The sequence below is a fragment of the Symphalangus syndactylus genome, chromosome 4, assembly GCF_028878055.3.
Source record: "Symphalangus syndactylus isolate Jambi chromosome 4, NHGRI_mSymSyn1-v2.1_pri, whole genome shotgun sequence".
Classification (NCBI taxonomy): domain Eukaryota; kingdom Metazoa; phylum Chordata; class Mammalia; order Primates; family Hylobatidae; genus Symphalangus; species Symphalangus syndactylus.
Genome location: NC_072426.2, coordinates 118,931,665 through 118,948,105, shown reverse-complemented (window position 1 = coordinate 118,948,105; position 16,441 = coordinate 118,931,665). Strand labels below are relative to the sequence as shown.

Sequence of the window (16,441 nt, the reverse complement as noted above, 5' to 3'; positions counted from 1 at the left end):
AACAGCAAATTAGAACTATTTAAAATATGCTCCTTAATTAACAAGTCTTACCATGACTACCTCCTATTACCAAACAAGCTGTGTTCAAAAAAAGAGTGACAGAGGTGGTCAGGGTCGGAGGAGGATAGCAGAATACAAGGCTTCACCAATCATTTTCTACCTGGTTTTAGCTTCATATCACTCAAAGAGGCACTGAAGAGGTAGGAAAAACCGTTTTGAATCCCCAACACCACCCCTCTCCCATTCCCTGGTAGCAGTGGCATGATGCAGAGAGCATTTCTGTGCGCTGGGGAGAGGGAGAACATAGCAATTTTGAGGCGCTAACTCAGTGCCGCCCTGTTATAGCAGAAAGCAAAATCAGCTGGCACCACACACAGAAGGAACTATTAACCATTAAACCAGCCAGAGAGGAATGGCTGTTCCCAGAGCTTGAAACTTCAGTTTCCGGAGCTCATAGAAGCCTAGCCACTGTGGGTTAAAGTGCTCTAGTGTCTCAATTAAACTTTAATGGCAGTCCAGGCCACAAGGACTGCAACTCCTAGGCAAGTCCTAGTGTTGAACTGAGCCCAGAGCCAGTGGACTAGGGGGTTTCGGGGAGGGGGAACACAACCCAGTGAGACACCAGCTGGAGCAGCAAAAGGAGTGTTGGCATCACTCCTTCCCTAATCCCAGGCTGCATGGCTCATGGCTACAAAAGAGACACCTTCCTTCTGCTTGAGGAAAGGAAAGGGAGGAGTGGTGAGGACTTTATCTTGCATCTTGGATATCCTCAGTCACAGCAGGATGGGGCACCAGTTAGAGTCATGAGGTCCCCCCTTCCAGGCCCTAGCTCCTGAACGACATTTTTAGACACACCCTGGGCCAGAAGGGAACTTGCTGCGTTGAATAAATGGAGCCAGTCCTGGCAGGATTCATCATCTGCTGACTGAAGAGCCCTTGGGCCCAGCAGCAATACCAAAGTACTACATACAGGGCCTTGGGTGAGACTCTGAAACTTGCTGGCTTCAGGTAAGACTCAGCACATTCCCAGCTGCAGTAGGTACAGGGCAAGACTCCTGCTTGAGAAAAGCAAAGGGAAAAGTAAAAAGGAATTTTTCTGGCATGTTAGGTACCAGCTTGGCCACAGTGGGGTAGAGAAACAAATGGGCTCTTGGGGTCTCCAATTCCAGGACTTGGCTCTTGGATGGCATTTCTGGACCTGCCCTGGGCCAGAGGGGAGCCCACTGTCCTGAAGGGTAAGTCCCTGATCAGCCAGCATCACCACAAGCTGACCAAAGAGCCCTTGGACCTTAAGGGAGCATCGGCAGTAGTCTGGTAGCACTCTTCATGGGCCTGTGGCAGTGGCAGTCATGGGGTGAGGCTCCTCTGTCTTTGGAAAAGGGAGGAAAGAATGGGAAGGATGACATCTTGGGGTCTGAACACCAGCTTAGCCACAGTAGAACACAGCATCACGTAGATTTCTAGAGTTTTTGACTCAGCTTTTACTCCTGGATGGCATCTCTGGACTTACCTGGAGCCTGGGGGAACTAACCACCCTCAAAGGAAGGACATAAGCCTGTCTGGCTTTGCCACTTGCTGACCATACAGCCCTAGGAATCTGTGTGAACATAAGTGATAGTCAGGTAGTAGCTACAGTGGGCCTTTGGTGAAACCCAGAGCTGTGTTGGACTCAGGTCTGACCCAGTACAGTTACTGTGGTGGTGACCACAGGGTTGCTTGTATAACCCTATCCCCAGCTCCAGGTGGCTCAAAACAGACAGAGACTCTGTTTGGGAGAAAGTATGGGAAGAGAACAAGAGTCTCTGCCTGGTAATCCAGAGAATTCTTCAGGGTCTTATCCAAGATCACCAAGGTAGTACCTCTAGGAATCTGTAAGGACCATAGTGTTACTGGGCTTGGGGTGCCCCAAAATGCAGATATGGCTTAGATCAGAACACCCAAGCCCTTTCAAATATTTGGAAAGCATTCCCAAGAAGGACAGGTACAAACAAGCCCAGACTACAAAGACTCCAATAAATACCTAACTCCTTAATGTCCAGATACAGACAAACATCTATAAGTATCAAGTCCACCCAGGAAAACATGACCTCACCAAATAAACTAAATAAGGCACCAGGGACCAATCCTGGAGAAACAGAGATATGTGATCTTTCAGACAGAGAATTCAAAATAGCTGTTTTGAGGAAACTCAAAGAAATTCAAGACACGACTGAGTGTGGTAGCTCACACATGTAATCCCAGCACTTTGGGAGGCCGAGCTGGGCAGATCACTTGAGGTCAGGAGTTCGAGACCAGCCTGGCCAACATGCTGAAACCCCGTCTCTACTAAAAATACAAAAATTAGCCAGGTGTGGTGGTGGGTGCTGTAATCCCAGCTACTTGGGAGGCTGATACAAGAGAATCACTTGAACCTGGGAGGCAGAGGTTGCAGTGAGCCGAGATCGTACCACTGCACTCCAGCCTGGGTGACAGAACAAACTCCATCTCAAAAAAAAAAAAAAAAAATTCAAGATATCACAAGAAAGGATTCAGAATTCTATCAAATAAATTTAACAAGGAGATTAAATGCAACTGGCATACTAAAGAATGCATCAGAGTCTCTTAAGACAGAATTGATCAAGCAGAAGAAAGAATTAGTGAGCTTGGACCAGGCATGGTGGCTCATACCCGTAATCTCAGCACTTTGGGAGGCCAAGGCATACAGATCCCTTGAACCCAGTTCGAGACCAGCTGGGCAACATGGCAAAACCCCATCTCTACAAAAGATACAAAAATCAGCTGGGTGTGGTGGCTGTAGTCCCAGTTACTCAGGAGGCTGAGGTGACAGGATTGCTTGAGCTTGGGAGGTAGGGGCTGCAGCAAGTCCTGATCACACCACTACACTCCAGCCTGGGTGACAGAGCAAGACCCCTGCCTCAAAAAAAAAAAAAAGAAAAAAGAATTAGTGAGCTGAAGACAGGCTATTTGAAAATACACAGTGAGGGAAGACAAAAGAGAAAAGAATAAAAAACAATGAAGCATGCCTCCAAGATCTAGAAAACAGCCTCAAAAGGGCAAATCTAAGAGCTATTGGCCTTAAAGAGGAAGAGAGGAAGTAGAGAAAGAGATGGGTAAAAAGTTTATTCAAAGGGATAACAGAGAACTTCCCAAACCTAGGGAAAGATATCAATAGTCAAGTACAAGAAGGTTACAGATCACCAAGCATATTTAATCCAAAGACTACCTCAAGGCACTTAATAATCAAACTCCCAAAGGTCAAGGATAAAGAATGAATCCTAAAAGCAGCATGAGAAAAAGAAACAAACAACATATAACGGAGCTCCAATATGACTGGAAGCAGGCTTTTCAGTGGAAACTTTATAGGCTAGGAGAGAATGGCATAACCTACTTAAAGTGCTGAAGGGAAAAAAACAAATGTACACTAGAATAGTATAGCCAGTGAAAATATCCTCCAAACATGAAGGAGAAATACTTTCCCAGACAAACAAAAGCAGAGAAATTTCATCAACACTAAACATTTCCTACAAGAAATGCTAAAGAGAACACTTCAGTGACAAAGAAAAGGACATTAGTGAGCAGTAAGAAATCATCTGAAGGTACAAACTCACTGGTAATAGAAAGTAAACAAAGAATATTGGGGCCGGGCACGGTGGCTCAAGCCTGTAATCCCAGCACTTTGGGAGGCCAAGGCAGGCGGATCACGAGGTCAGGAGATCGAGACCATCCAGGCTAACACGGTGAAACCCCGTCTCTACTAAAAATACAAAAAATTAGCCGGGCGTGTTGGTGGGCGCCTGTAGTCCCAGCTACTCGGGAGGCTGAGGCAGGAGAATGGCGTGAACCCGGGAGGTGGAGCTTGCAGTGAGCCGAGATCGCGCCACTGCACTCCACCCTGGGGGACAGAGCAAGACTCCGTCTCAAAAAAAAAAAAAAAAAAAAAAAAAACAAAGAATATTGTACCTGTGGTGTATAAAGTACTGTTAAGTATAAAGACTAAACAATGATCCAATCAAAAATAATAACTACAATAACTTTTCAAGACAGTAATATATGAACAGAAACAACAAAAAATTAAAAAGCCAGGGATTAAGGTAAGGCAGAGTCTTTATTAGTTTTCTATTCACTTGTTTATGTAAACAGTGTTGTTATCAGCTTAAAATAATGGGTGATAAGATAGTAAGATAAAATAGCAAGTCTTACAGTAATCTCAAACCAAAAAACATACAACAGATACACAAAAAATAAAAAGCAAGAAACTAAATCATATCAGCAGAGAAAATCACCTTCACTAAAATGAAGACAGGAAAGAAAGAAGGGAAGACCAGAAAACAAATAACAAAATGGCAAGAATAAGTGTTTACTTATTAATAATAACATTCAATGTAAATGGACTAAACTCTCCAGTCAAAAAACATAGAGTGGTGGAATGGATAAAAAAATAAAAGACCCAATGATCTGTTGCCTATAGGAAGCCCACTTCACTTATAAAGACAAACACAGACTGAAAATAAAGGGATGGAAAAAGTTATTCCATGCCAATGGAAACCAAAAAAGAACAGGGGTAGTTACAATTGTATCAGACAAATAGATTTCAAGACAAAAACTGTAAGAAGAGACAAGGAAGGTCACTAGATAGTGATAAAGGGGTCAATACAGCAAGAGGATATAACAATTTTAAATCTACATGCACCCAACCTTGGAGCACCCAGATATACAAAGCAAATATTATCAGAGATAAAGACAGAGATAGACCCCAATACAATAATAGCTGGAGACTTCAACACCACACTTTCAGTATTGGACATATCTTCCAGACAAAAAATTAATAACAAAACATCGGACTTAATCTGCACTACAGACCAAATGGACCTAATAGGTATTTACAGAACATTCCATCCAATGGCTGCGGAAAACACATTCTTCTCTTTGGTACACGGATCATTCTCAAGAATAGACCAAATGTTAGCTCACAGAACAAGTCTTGAAACATTCAAAAAACTGAAATAATATCAGACATCTTCTCTAACCACATTGGAATAAAACTAGAAATCAATAAGAAGAGGTATTGTGTAAACAATACAAATATATGGAAATTAAACAATATGATCCTGAATGAACAGTGGGTCAATGAAGAAATTAAGGACATTGAAAAATGTCTTGAAACAAATAATAATGGAAACACATCATACCAAAACCTGTGGGATACAGCAAAAGCAGTACTAAGAGGGAAGTTTATAGCTATACATGCCTACATTAAAAAAGAAGAAAAACTTCAAATAAACAATGCATCTTTTTTTTTTTTTTTTTGAGGAGTTTTGCTCTTGTTGCCCAGGCTGGAGTGCAATGGTGCAATCTTGGCTCATCACAACTTCCACCTCCCAGGTTCAAGCGATTCTCCTGCCTCAGCCTCCCAAGTAGCTGGGATTCCAGGCACGTGCCGCCACGCCTGGCTAATTTTGTGTTTTTAGTAGAGATGGGGTTTCACCATGTTGGCCAGTCTGGTGTTGAACTCCTGACCTCAGGTGATCCACCCGCCTCAGCCTCCCAAAGTGCTGGGATTACAGGTGTTAGCCACAGCACCCGGCTTAAACAATGCATCTTAAAGAACTAGAAAATCACGAGCAAGCTAAACTAAGGAAAGCAGAGAGATGATCCAAATAAATACAAGCAGAGATGAAAAAGGAGACATTACAACTGACACTGCAGAAATCCAAAGTCTCCTTAGTGCTTATTATGAGCAAGTATATGCCAATAAACTGAAAACATCTAGAAGAAATGGATAAATTACTAGACATATATAACCTACCAACATTGAACAATGAAGAAATCTAAAACCTGAACATACCAATAACAAGTAATGAAATTGAAGCTGTAATAAAAAGTCTGATAGAGAAAAGCCTGGGATCTGATGGCTTCACTGCTGAATTCTATCATTTAAAGAATACCAATCTTACTGAAACTATTCTGAAAAACAGAGGAAAAGGGAATATTTCCAAATTCATTCTATGAGGCCAGTATTACTCTGATACCCAAACCAAAGACATTCCAAAAAAAAGTACCTAGAGGCTTGATATGGTGTGGTTCTGTGTCCCCACCCAAATCTCACCTTGTAGCTCCCATAATTCCCACATATTATGGGAAGCACCCAGTGAGAAATGACTGAATTATGGGGGTGGGTCTTTCCTGTGCCATTCTCCTGATAGTGAATGAGTCTCACAAGATCTGATGGTTTTAAAAACAGGAGTCTCCCTGCACAAGTTCTCTTTCTGCCTGCTGCCATCCATGTAAGATGTGACTTGCTCCTTCTTGCCTTCTGCCATGACTCTGAGGCCTCCCCAGCCGTGTGGAACTGTAAGTCCAATTAAACCTCTTTCTTTTTTAAATTGCTCAGTCGCAGGTATGTCTTTATAAGCAACATGAAAACGAACTAATACAAGGCTAGTATTCTTTTGAATACTAAATAAAAAAGAATACTATGCTTTTGAATACTATTGAATACTAGCCTCTAGTATTCTTTTTTTTTTTGGTATGTCATTGGTTTTGGTATCAGAATAATACTGGCCTTATAGGATGAATTTTGATGACTATTGAGGCTAAAGTCCTCAATAAAATACTAGCAAACTGAATTCAACCATACATGAAAAAGATCATTAATCATGACCAAGTGGGATTTATCCCTGGGGTTCAAGGGTGGTTCAACATATACAAATCCCATCCCGGCTAAGAAGGTGAAACCCCGTCTCTACTAAAAATACAAAAAATTAGCCAGGCATGGTGGCGGGCGCCTGTAGTCCCAGCTACTCGGGAGGCTGACACAGGAGAATGGCGTGAACCCGGGAGGCAGAGCTTGCAGTGAGGTGAGATCGTGCCACTGCACTCCAGCCTGGGCAACAGTGAGACTCTGTCTCAAAAAAAAAAAAAGAAAATATACAAATCAATCAATGCGATACATCATATCAACAGAATGGAAGGCAAAAACCATATAAGCATTTCAATTGATGCTGAAAAAGCATCTGATAAAATTCAACATTCCTTCGATGTTTATATGTCATTTAAATCTACGAGACCAGATTACTAAAAAAAGGATTCAAGATTAAGAGGAAGTGTGACACCTTTTTCAAAAATGTTAAACACACATTGACACCCTCCCCATACACACACACACACAGAATAACTACATATATCGATGTGTATATAATTTCATCTACAGAGGAGTGGTATTATGGTGCTTTTATGTTGTTTTTTGGCTGACCATATATTTCTGTTTTTTTAAAAACAGCATATGTTACTATGATAGGCAGAATAATGGCCTCCCAAACACGTCCACGTCCGAATCCCTGGAACCTATGAATATGTTATGTTATATGGCAAATAGGGAATTAAAGTTGCACATGGAACTAAAGTTGCTAATCAGCTGACAAGGTAAAAAGATTATCTTAGATTATCCAGGTGGACCCAATGTAATCACCAATGTCCTTTAATATGAAAGTGGGAGGTAGAAATGAATAGCAGAGTGACATCATGTGAGGATTCAATCCACTCTTCAGGTCTTTCAAGATGAAGTAAAAGGGCCATGAACCAAGGAATGAGGACAACCTACAGAAGATGGTAAAGGCAAGGAAACTGATTCTCTTCTAGATCCTCCAGGATGGAACAAAGATCTACTGACACCTTGATTTTACCCCAGTGAGACCCGTGTCAGACTTCTGACCAATAGACCTGTAAGATAATAAATTTGTGTTAAGACACTAAGTTTGTGATAATCTGTTACTGAAGCCATAGGAAACTAATACAGTTCTATTATAAGAAAAAGTAACCAAAAAAAATCTTTTTTAAAAGATAAAATTCAGAATTTTTAAAATTTAACAAGAAATGCCTAATAACTACTCATGATTTAATTATTATCTTTATAACCTGTAACTTGCTTCCATTTGCATTTAGATTTCTTCCTAACATCACAGTCAAATTTGATGAATCCTTAATTTTACCAGTTATTGTGACTATCAGTGTTACACTCAATGCATTTATATGTCAGTTTCTAAATTAGACATAAAGCCAGCATATATACTAAAAAAATTTAGTAAAAAGAATTATGTGCAAGGTGAAATAAGCAATAATCACATTTTACCATTTCTTCCATGCACAGATATTTTATCATAATTATGTTAAATTTGAAGTTCAAAAGTAGTCTGAAATAACATGATATATATGAGATGGTAACCATTTTTGAGCATGGTAGATTTTTTTAAACTATATATATATGCTATAATAAAAATTAGGTGTCTGTAGTGCATATCCTTCACATATTTGCTGACAAATGCCTACTCAGTTCAAATAGCACCTCCTCAGAGATATATCTTCCCCCACCTTCTCCAGGCAGTTAAGTGTTCTATTCAATGCTCCACAGTCTTTTGTTCCCATCTCAAAAATAGTATTTGTCTTCTTGTTTTCTAATTTATCTATTTATAGACCGCTCCTTACCAATTCTCATTGCTCAACTCAACTGATTCTCCCAGAAAAAGGGCATATTTCCTCAGAAACTAGCACAGTGCCTGGCACACAGTAACCTTCCAATTTTTTTTTTAGGTTCATGAATATATACTCCATCTACTCTATGTAAATCTACTAAACTATAAAGAAAAGTTTGGGTAACAATCTTAACCTTTGTGACTGAAGGACCTCTACTAAAACATTTTGCCTTCTAAGTTTCCTGTTTTGAATCAAGGCACCTTTGACATGTAATCAACCTTCCAAACAGAAAAACGGTAAGATAAGTTTGCAAGGAATCAAAACTCAGTAACAAAAGCTTTACTACATGAAACTATGTCCATTTATAATAATGTAAGCAAATATTCTCTAAATAAATATTCTAGATTGCTTTAACATTTAAAGTAGTGGTTTCATACCACTACCATTGCAATCTTTCTCAGAAAATCCACACCAACTGTCTGATAAGCTTATGATTTATACTGCAGGTTTTATCACAATTGGGATTGCAGTTCTCTGCCTTCTGATGCCAATACAAATCTTAAAAGGACTTTAAATGAAAAGAAAGAACGAGAAAAAGGATGATACCATCTTACTCCAGTTCTTTTGCCAAAACCAAAAAGCTATCCAGATGTATGTAATTCTGGATTTGACATCCTCAAACTTCTTCCCAGGGGACTAATTTTCTTGATTCCCACCAACTCTCTGGAGCATCTGAATGGCAAGCAGCAGCTGCTACCTTCTACTGAGTGTTTATCATGTGTGAGGCATCGTGCATGCATTTTTTCAGCTAATCCTCATAACAATCCTACAGTGGATGACATCCTATTTTAAAGGTGAGGCTCAACAGCATAAGGCTGATTGACCAAGGCCTCAGAATTAGTGGCAGAACTTGGAAAAAACTATAGATTTCACAAATCCAGATTTATATGGTGTCAACTCTAGAGAAAATAAAATAATCCTGTATATCTGAATATGCCTGATTATGGCCGGCTATTTATCTTTCTATTTATTTATTTTTTGCTTAGACCAAAATGAAAAATTAGTTTCTACTTCCTGTGCTAAGTTTTTATCAGTAGGAGATCTCGATGTGTTAGGTGACAGAACAAACCACATTTTAAAATGTTTTTTGCTCCACAGACAATAATTCACTCCTGATAACTAAGTTCATAATATATTTAACCCCATGAATTTATCCAATCAACCAGATTTTAAAGCAGCCCATGAATTTTTTAAGAGCCAATATAACTCAGCCTTGTATGAGCAGCTTTCTACCTTTATATACTGTCACAGGCAGAACAGACTAATTCCACTAAAATGGCAAAATTATGTAAGTAGAGAGAAGGATTTCCTACCTGCTCATGTAACTCAGCATCTTTTCCTGCTTTCTCATGGGAAGAAATCGAAGAACTAGATCAATAATCGAATCAGCTTTGGGCCCTAGGTTTGTGTGGGGCCGTGTCTCAGCCCACACAAGGTCCCCTCGGATTGCCCAGAGAGGCACTCGGACCTGGAGCTGTGAGCAGAATGAATACCTTCCAAGACCAGAGTGGCAGCTCCAGTAATAAAGAACCCCTTTTGAGGGGTAGTGATGCACAGAGGGACTTGGAGCTTGCTATTGGTGGAGTTCTCCAGGCTGAACAGCAAATTAAAGATAACTTGCAAGAGGTCAAAGCTCAGATTCACAGTTGCATAAGCCATCACCTGGAACGTCTTAGAAGCCATGAGGTGTGACTACATGAACAGGTGAACCTCATCTATCAGCTTAAAGAGGAGACACTTCAACAGCAGGCTCAGCAGCTCTACTGGTTAACAGCCCAGTTCAATTGTCTTATGCATCAACTGGAGTGTACCCAAAACAAAGATCTAGCCAATCAAGTCTCTGTGTGCCTGGAGAGACTGGGCAGTTTGACCCTTAAGCATGAAGATTCAAATGTCCTACTCTTTGAAGCTGACACAATTGCTCTGTGCCAGACCATCACCACATTTAGGTCTCTCAAAACAATTCAAATTCCTGAGCATTTGATGGCTTATGCTAGTTCATCAAATATTGGGCCTTTCCTGGAGGAGAAGCTATATCCCAATGCCAGAGCAGAAGTCAGCATCCAGTATTGCAGCTATCCCTCTCAGCAAATGGCTCCTTGGAAGCAAACCTGCCAGTGGTCATTAGGCTCCTTACATACCCAGCACCAACCCCCAGGACTGGCTCACCAAAAAGCAGACCCTGGAGAACAGTCAGACTTCTTCCAGAGCCTGCAATTTCTTTAGTAATGTCTGGGGAAACCTAAAGGGCTTAGAAAACTTGCTCCTCAAGAATCAGCAACAGGAAGTTCCTGAAAAACCAAGTTATCAAAAGTATAACAGCCATTCCACTACTAGTTCTCCATTGAAATGGAAAAGGTTGAAGATCTAGAGCTTCCTGATCAAGATGAGATGAACCTATCAGATTGGCTAGTGACTCCCCAGGAATCTCATAAGCTGGGGAAGCCCGAGAATGGCAGTCATGAAACCAGTGAGAAGTTTAAGCTCTTGTTCCAGTCCTATAATGTGAATGATTGGCTTGTCAAGACTGACTCCTGTTACCAACTGTCAGGGAAACCAGCCCAAAGGTATGGAGTTGGAAAACGTGGGCAATCTGAAGTGCCTGCATGACCACTTGGAGGCCAAGAAACCACTGTACACCCCCAGCATGGTTACAGAGGATTGGCTGGTCCAGAACAATCAGGACCCATGTAAGGTAGAGGAGGTGTGCAGAGCCAATGAGCCCTGCACAAGCTTTGCAGAGTGCGTGTATGATGAGAATTGTGGGAAGGCTCTGTATAAGTAGCTTCTGAACAAAGAAGGAAAGGATAAAAATGGGATGCCCATGGAACCCAAACCTGAGCCTGAGAAACATAAAGATTCCCTGAATATGTGGCTCTGTCCTTCTAGTAAAGAATAGAACTAAAGCATCAAAGTCAATGGTTCCTTCTAGAATTGCTGGTTCCTTCTAGAATTGCTGATTCCTTCCAAGTCATAAAGAACAGCACCTTGTCAGAGTGGCTTATCAGGCCCCCATACAAAGAAGGAAGTCCTAAGAAAGTGCCTAATACTGAAGACAAAGCTGGCAAACAAAAGCTAAAAAGCCCCATGAGCACTTCCTGGTGTTCCTTTAACACAGCTGACTGGGTCCTGCCAGGAAAGAAGATGGGCAACCTCAGCCAGCTATCCTCTGGAGAAGACAAGTGGATGCTTCAAAAGAAGGCCCAGGAAGTATTACTTAATTCACCTCTACGGGAGGAACTCAACTTTTCTTGTTAGTGGTCTGAAATAATGATTTTCCTATTCTATTAATATACAGAGTATTTTGCACAAAAAATTAACCTGGCCGATAGTAATTACCAAAATATATGAATAATGTTGGCAACTTTTGACATTAATTACCAAACATTTTAGACTACATGTTCTACATTATTATTCTTCACTTGAAAGAAACTCAGCTACTGCAAATTTTGTCCTTCTTTCTGTAAATGTTATTAAAATATCCAGTGAGCTCCTTTAGAAGGGCTTAGTATTATTTCAAGACTATTTTTTAGGTAGTTCTAGCCTTTTAAAATATTCTACACACCTGCAAGGTTCAAAAGAACCCCAGCACCAACTAAGCAAATAGGCAAAAGACATGTTGGAAATGTAGTATAGTACTTGAACCATTCACTATCATAGGGATTATTGGTGCATCCTGGGTAATGGAAGCAGAGCTTGACACCTGGTGCTTTTAACTAGGGATAAAGTCATCCTCTCACTGTAAGCACAGTATACCTGTACCTCCAAAAGTGACATTTTAGTGAACAGGCCATTTTCAACACTTGTGCCTTGGGGTGTTCATTGAAGCTCTATGAAAACTACTCATGTTTTCTCAATCTCCTTAATGTCCATGCTTTAAAATGTCTCTGTAGGAGAGAAGTGGGGTTTATATTTATAATGTTTTTAAATTCTCTCAGATATATTTGCTGCTTTCCAGACTTTGAAACTATTAAACTTTAACTGCCTCTTATTGAAATACTTCTGGGGAAACTTCATGGTCCCACAGTGTCATTGCCATACAGCTTCACTAGAGTTCTCTGAACCACAGCTGAAAGAGCTTTGTATTATTTTTTAATTCCCTCCCCAGACATCATATATAACTATTATAATAAAGGTGGTGGGCAAAAAACAATGTAAGGAGCCTTTCCAGTTATCTTAAGTTGCAGCTAACTCTGTAGTTTCTCTTTTGAGGCCAAACACACTGTATTTTACATTGTCAAAATATAATTTACGTTAATCACTATGTTAAGGAGTATGTAAAACATTATTTTGCATTGACGATTTCTGTATCTGCCTCCATTAAAAGCATAACAGCCATAAAATAATAATAATCAAATCAAAATGTTTCAACTAATTTTCATGATTCCTGAGAATATGGCTTCATCCTACAATTTGTAAGCTAAGCACTACCAAAATACAAGGGAAATTCCCCAGCTTTACAAGATTCAGTATGGTATCTCAAAGTAGGCCATATCTAGTGTATTAGTCTGATTTCAGGCTGCTGATAAAGACATACCCAAGACTGGGTAATTTATACAGGAAAAAGGGTTTAATGGACTTACAGTTCTATGTGGCTGAGGAAGCCTCACAATCATGGTGGAAGGCAAGGAGGAGCAAGTCATGTTTACGTGGATGGCAGCAAGCAAAGAGAGAGCTTGTGCAGGGAAACTCCCATTTTTAAAAATATCAGATCTCATGAGACTCATTCACTATCATGAGAACAGCACAGGAAAGACCTGTCCCCATAATTCAATCACCTCCCACCAGGCTCCTCCCATGACACGTAGGGATTGTGGGAGTTACAATTCAAGATGAGATTTGGGTAGGGACACAGCCAAACCATATCAGTTATCTTTGTATTTACAGCACAATTATTTGCTCACAGAATTAATGAATGTATGCCATAATTCTGCATGGGTCAATAACTCCACTACGCTGATTACTCAGTTAATTGATGTTTTTAAAATGTACATTTTTTTCTAGATTTTACAGTAATATATTTTAAGGACTTTCTTTTTAAACTGATTTCAATATATGGATATTTTCCTTCATTAAAAATTTGCTCAGCAGCAGCCAGTCTGACTTGGGATATTTATCTTGAAATTGATCCAATGAATATTCTCAATTTCAATAACTACTCTGGCAAGAGAAAGCATACAGAATTTCCAAAATCAATACAGTAGATCAGTGTCTGCAGCACAGCACAATTCATACAGGCAATGCAGTGTTGTACCAAGTGTTTCCATTTCTCAATGCTAATCACTTTTGATTTGAAGATAAGCTGTCAAATGCCATTAATCTGTTTGCCATATTCCACCACCACCCCCCCACCCCCCTCCCCACCCCCACCCCACCACAGAAGGCTTTCTCTTTTTCAAATAATTTCAGGAAATTTTTGTAGACCAAGATGACTTCTTAAATAAGCAACTTTTAAATAGGTTTTAAATAGGTCATCATGAGTTAAGAGTAATGAAGAACAAATACCGAATTCATGAAGGGATTCTCTAAAGTTCTCTGTCCATTTTACTTTTTATCATTTTTCCAGTAAAATTCAGATTTCCCAATTTCTACTTTTAGGCTTAAATGTGCTTGAGAAGTCTCTATTTTTCTAAATTCCATCACCATTAAATGTTTTGATTCCCACTGCTACCACCCTATTTCAAATCTAGACTTGAACTAGGAAGCTCTGAGACCACTTACAAAATGAAAACATTAAGATCTACGTATCAGGGTCATGGTGAGTATGAATGAGTATGCATGAGAGAGCCTGGGACAGGGCCGGGCATCAAGCAGGTGCTTATCACCTCTAAGAAACGTTCCTCTTTTCTCTCTCCCTCCTCAGTCCTCCTTTCAGACTTCACAGCAAGACTCATTCTGAAAGGTGAAGGTGATCTCCTTACCCTCCTACTCAAATTCCTCCAAAAGTTCACCGTACCCTAGGACAGTGGTTCTCAAAGTGTAGTTCCCAGGCCAGCAGCACCTCTTGCGCTTGCTTTTCCAAAATTCCTCTAAGGAGAGTTTACTATCTTCAAAACCTGCCACTTTCCCAACTCCAAGATTTAACTCATCTTTTAAATCCTTCCCCCTCTATGATATCTCTCCTATACTACCCAGCTTAAAATCTTTCCTGACCATCCCAGTCTCTAGGACTTTTTCTGACCTCTAATTCTAATTATTTCTGAATACAAAGAGTCTTCATCTTACGATCGGGTCTGTGTCTGGATAAACCCACTGTAAAGTCAAAAAATCTTTAACTGAACCATTGTGTAAGTGTAGGACTGTACTAAGGTGAAAATCTGCAGAGGTCACAAACTAGTTGCACCTGGCCCACCCACAGAAGGTGTGTGTTAACTAAATTGGTTGCAAGTAACATTAAAAACCAAGAAAAATTACGTAAAACTACAGATCTTTGGCCTGTGTTGGAGAAAATTGGATCTGCGTTTGAGAGACCCCCATTCCCACATGGCAACAATCAGCTAAATGGTAAATGTTTCAATCATTCACCAGCTCTTTCCATTCTAAATAAAGGGTTTCTTTTGACATCTTCAAATATCTCAAATGGTGATTTACATTTCTTATGGTTATGTAACTTTTCATGCTTGTTTTGTCTCTCCTAATAGAATACCGCCCTTTAAAAACCTGTCCTTGTCTTTGACTTTTTAAAAACCTCGTTACCCTGAACACAAACCGGTATTTAGTGCAAAATTATTGTAAAAGAATATTCTGAACATTGTAGACAACCGCAAAATGCTGAATAATCCACACAGTTTTTCTGGAAACTTTTGGCTTTCTACCAAGTTGGAAAAGTTTTATTAGTTTATGTTTTCCAAACATGGATTAGGGTACAACTCTTAAGACAGATAATAAAGAATTTTTATATTATTTTGGTTTAGGTCGTCTTTCATTTTCTAATGAGAAATATATATGAAGACAGCATGCCCTCTGCTGAGATTTAGCCCCTGCCCAGCACAGCATGTGACAGAACCTAGATACTGTTTGTAACTTTTAGTTTGAATCCAACTTTTATATCCTGGATTTCCCGGAAAAGAGTTTCAATTTCACTCTTTGGTAGGAGTCATAGTGGCTTAGTCTGTGACGCGGCCTCAGGTTAACCATTCACCCGGTTTGGCAGCGACAAGGGATGAGCCACCTTAACAAAGCTGCCTTGCTGTGGCTCAAAGATAACCTGAGAAACCTAACCAAGAAAAGAATTTTAAAACACTGTTTACGTACAGGGCCTTTCTTTGTTAGACCTTCCATTTGAACCCATTTGCCGACTCCTGCCTGTCCACACATATCCGCACCCCTAGCATCAATATTAGGAGAATATTCGATAATACTGTCCTTTTCCTTCCCCCACCCCAAATCCTCCAGAGGGCGCCCCGGAGGACCGAGCTGGCCCCCCGGCGGGAGGGCGGCCGTAGGCGGGAGCCCAGCCCCGACTCCCGGACGCCCCGCGCACTCCCCATACTCACCCGCCCGAAGCCACGGAAGTGCCACCTGACCCCGCCCCTTCCGCTGGATCCTCCCACGCAGGCGCAGCGCCGACTGCAGGCGCGTGGGGCCCGGGGATCGCCTGGGGCCGGGTGGCGGCGCGGGGCATGGCCGGGGTCCCCGTGGACGTGGCCGCGCAGTTCCGCCGTGGGGCGGAGAGCCAGCGAGCATGAAGGTCTCCCGGCCTGCGGCAGGCTGCGGAAGCTCTGCGCCGGGAAGTTTTCTGGCCGGGGAGGGGAGGGCGGTTTACGGCCTTTAGGGTAGGTTTTGCCCTTTTTAAAGTCCACATGGAATCTTTCGCCTCCGAAGTTCGAGGGTAACTTTCGTTCCCTCCTGGCCTTTGCGACACCCTTGAGTCGGACGGAGGCCGAGTCCTGCCCTCACCCCCAGCAGCCTG

General features: G+C 41.1%; 1 protein-coding gene and 1 pseudogene across 2 annotated transcripts in view; one reads left to right on the top strand and one right to left on the bottom strand.

Annotated features, from left to right (window-relative positions):
* MMAA (metabolism of cobalamin associated A) overlaps positions 1-16,062 on the bottom strand; it is a 37,748-nt gene extending 21,686 nt beyond the window's left edge. Inside the window, exon 1 of one of the 2 annotated variants that reach the window (XM_055276037.2) lies at positions 16,026-16,062. The gene's annotated coding sequence lies outside the window, so the exon portion shown is untranslated. Of the gene's footprint in view, positions 1-7,600; positions 7,715-16,025 lie in introns of those variants that run through there. The other variant, XM_063638217.1, reaches the window with a different exon arrangement.
* LOC129480160 (nuclear receptor coactivator 4-like) lies at positions 9,945-11,787 on the top strand (annotated as a pseudogene).
* Positions 16,063-16,441: the final 379 nt, after the last annotated feature.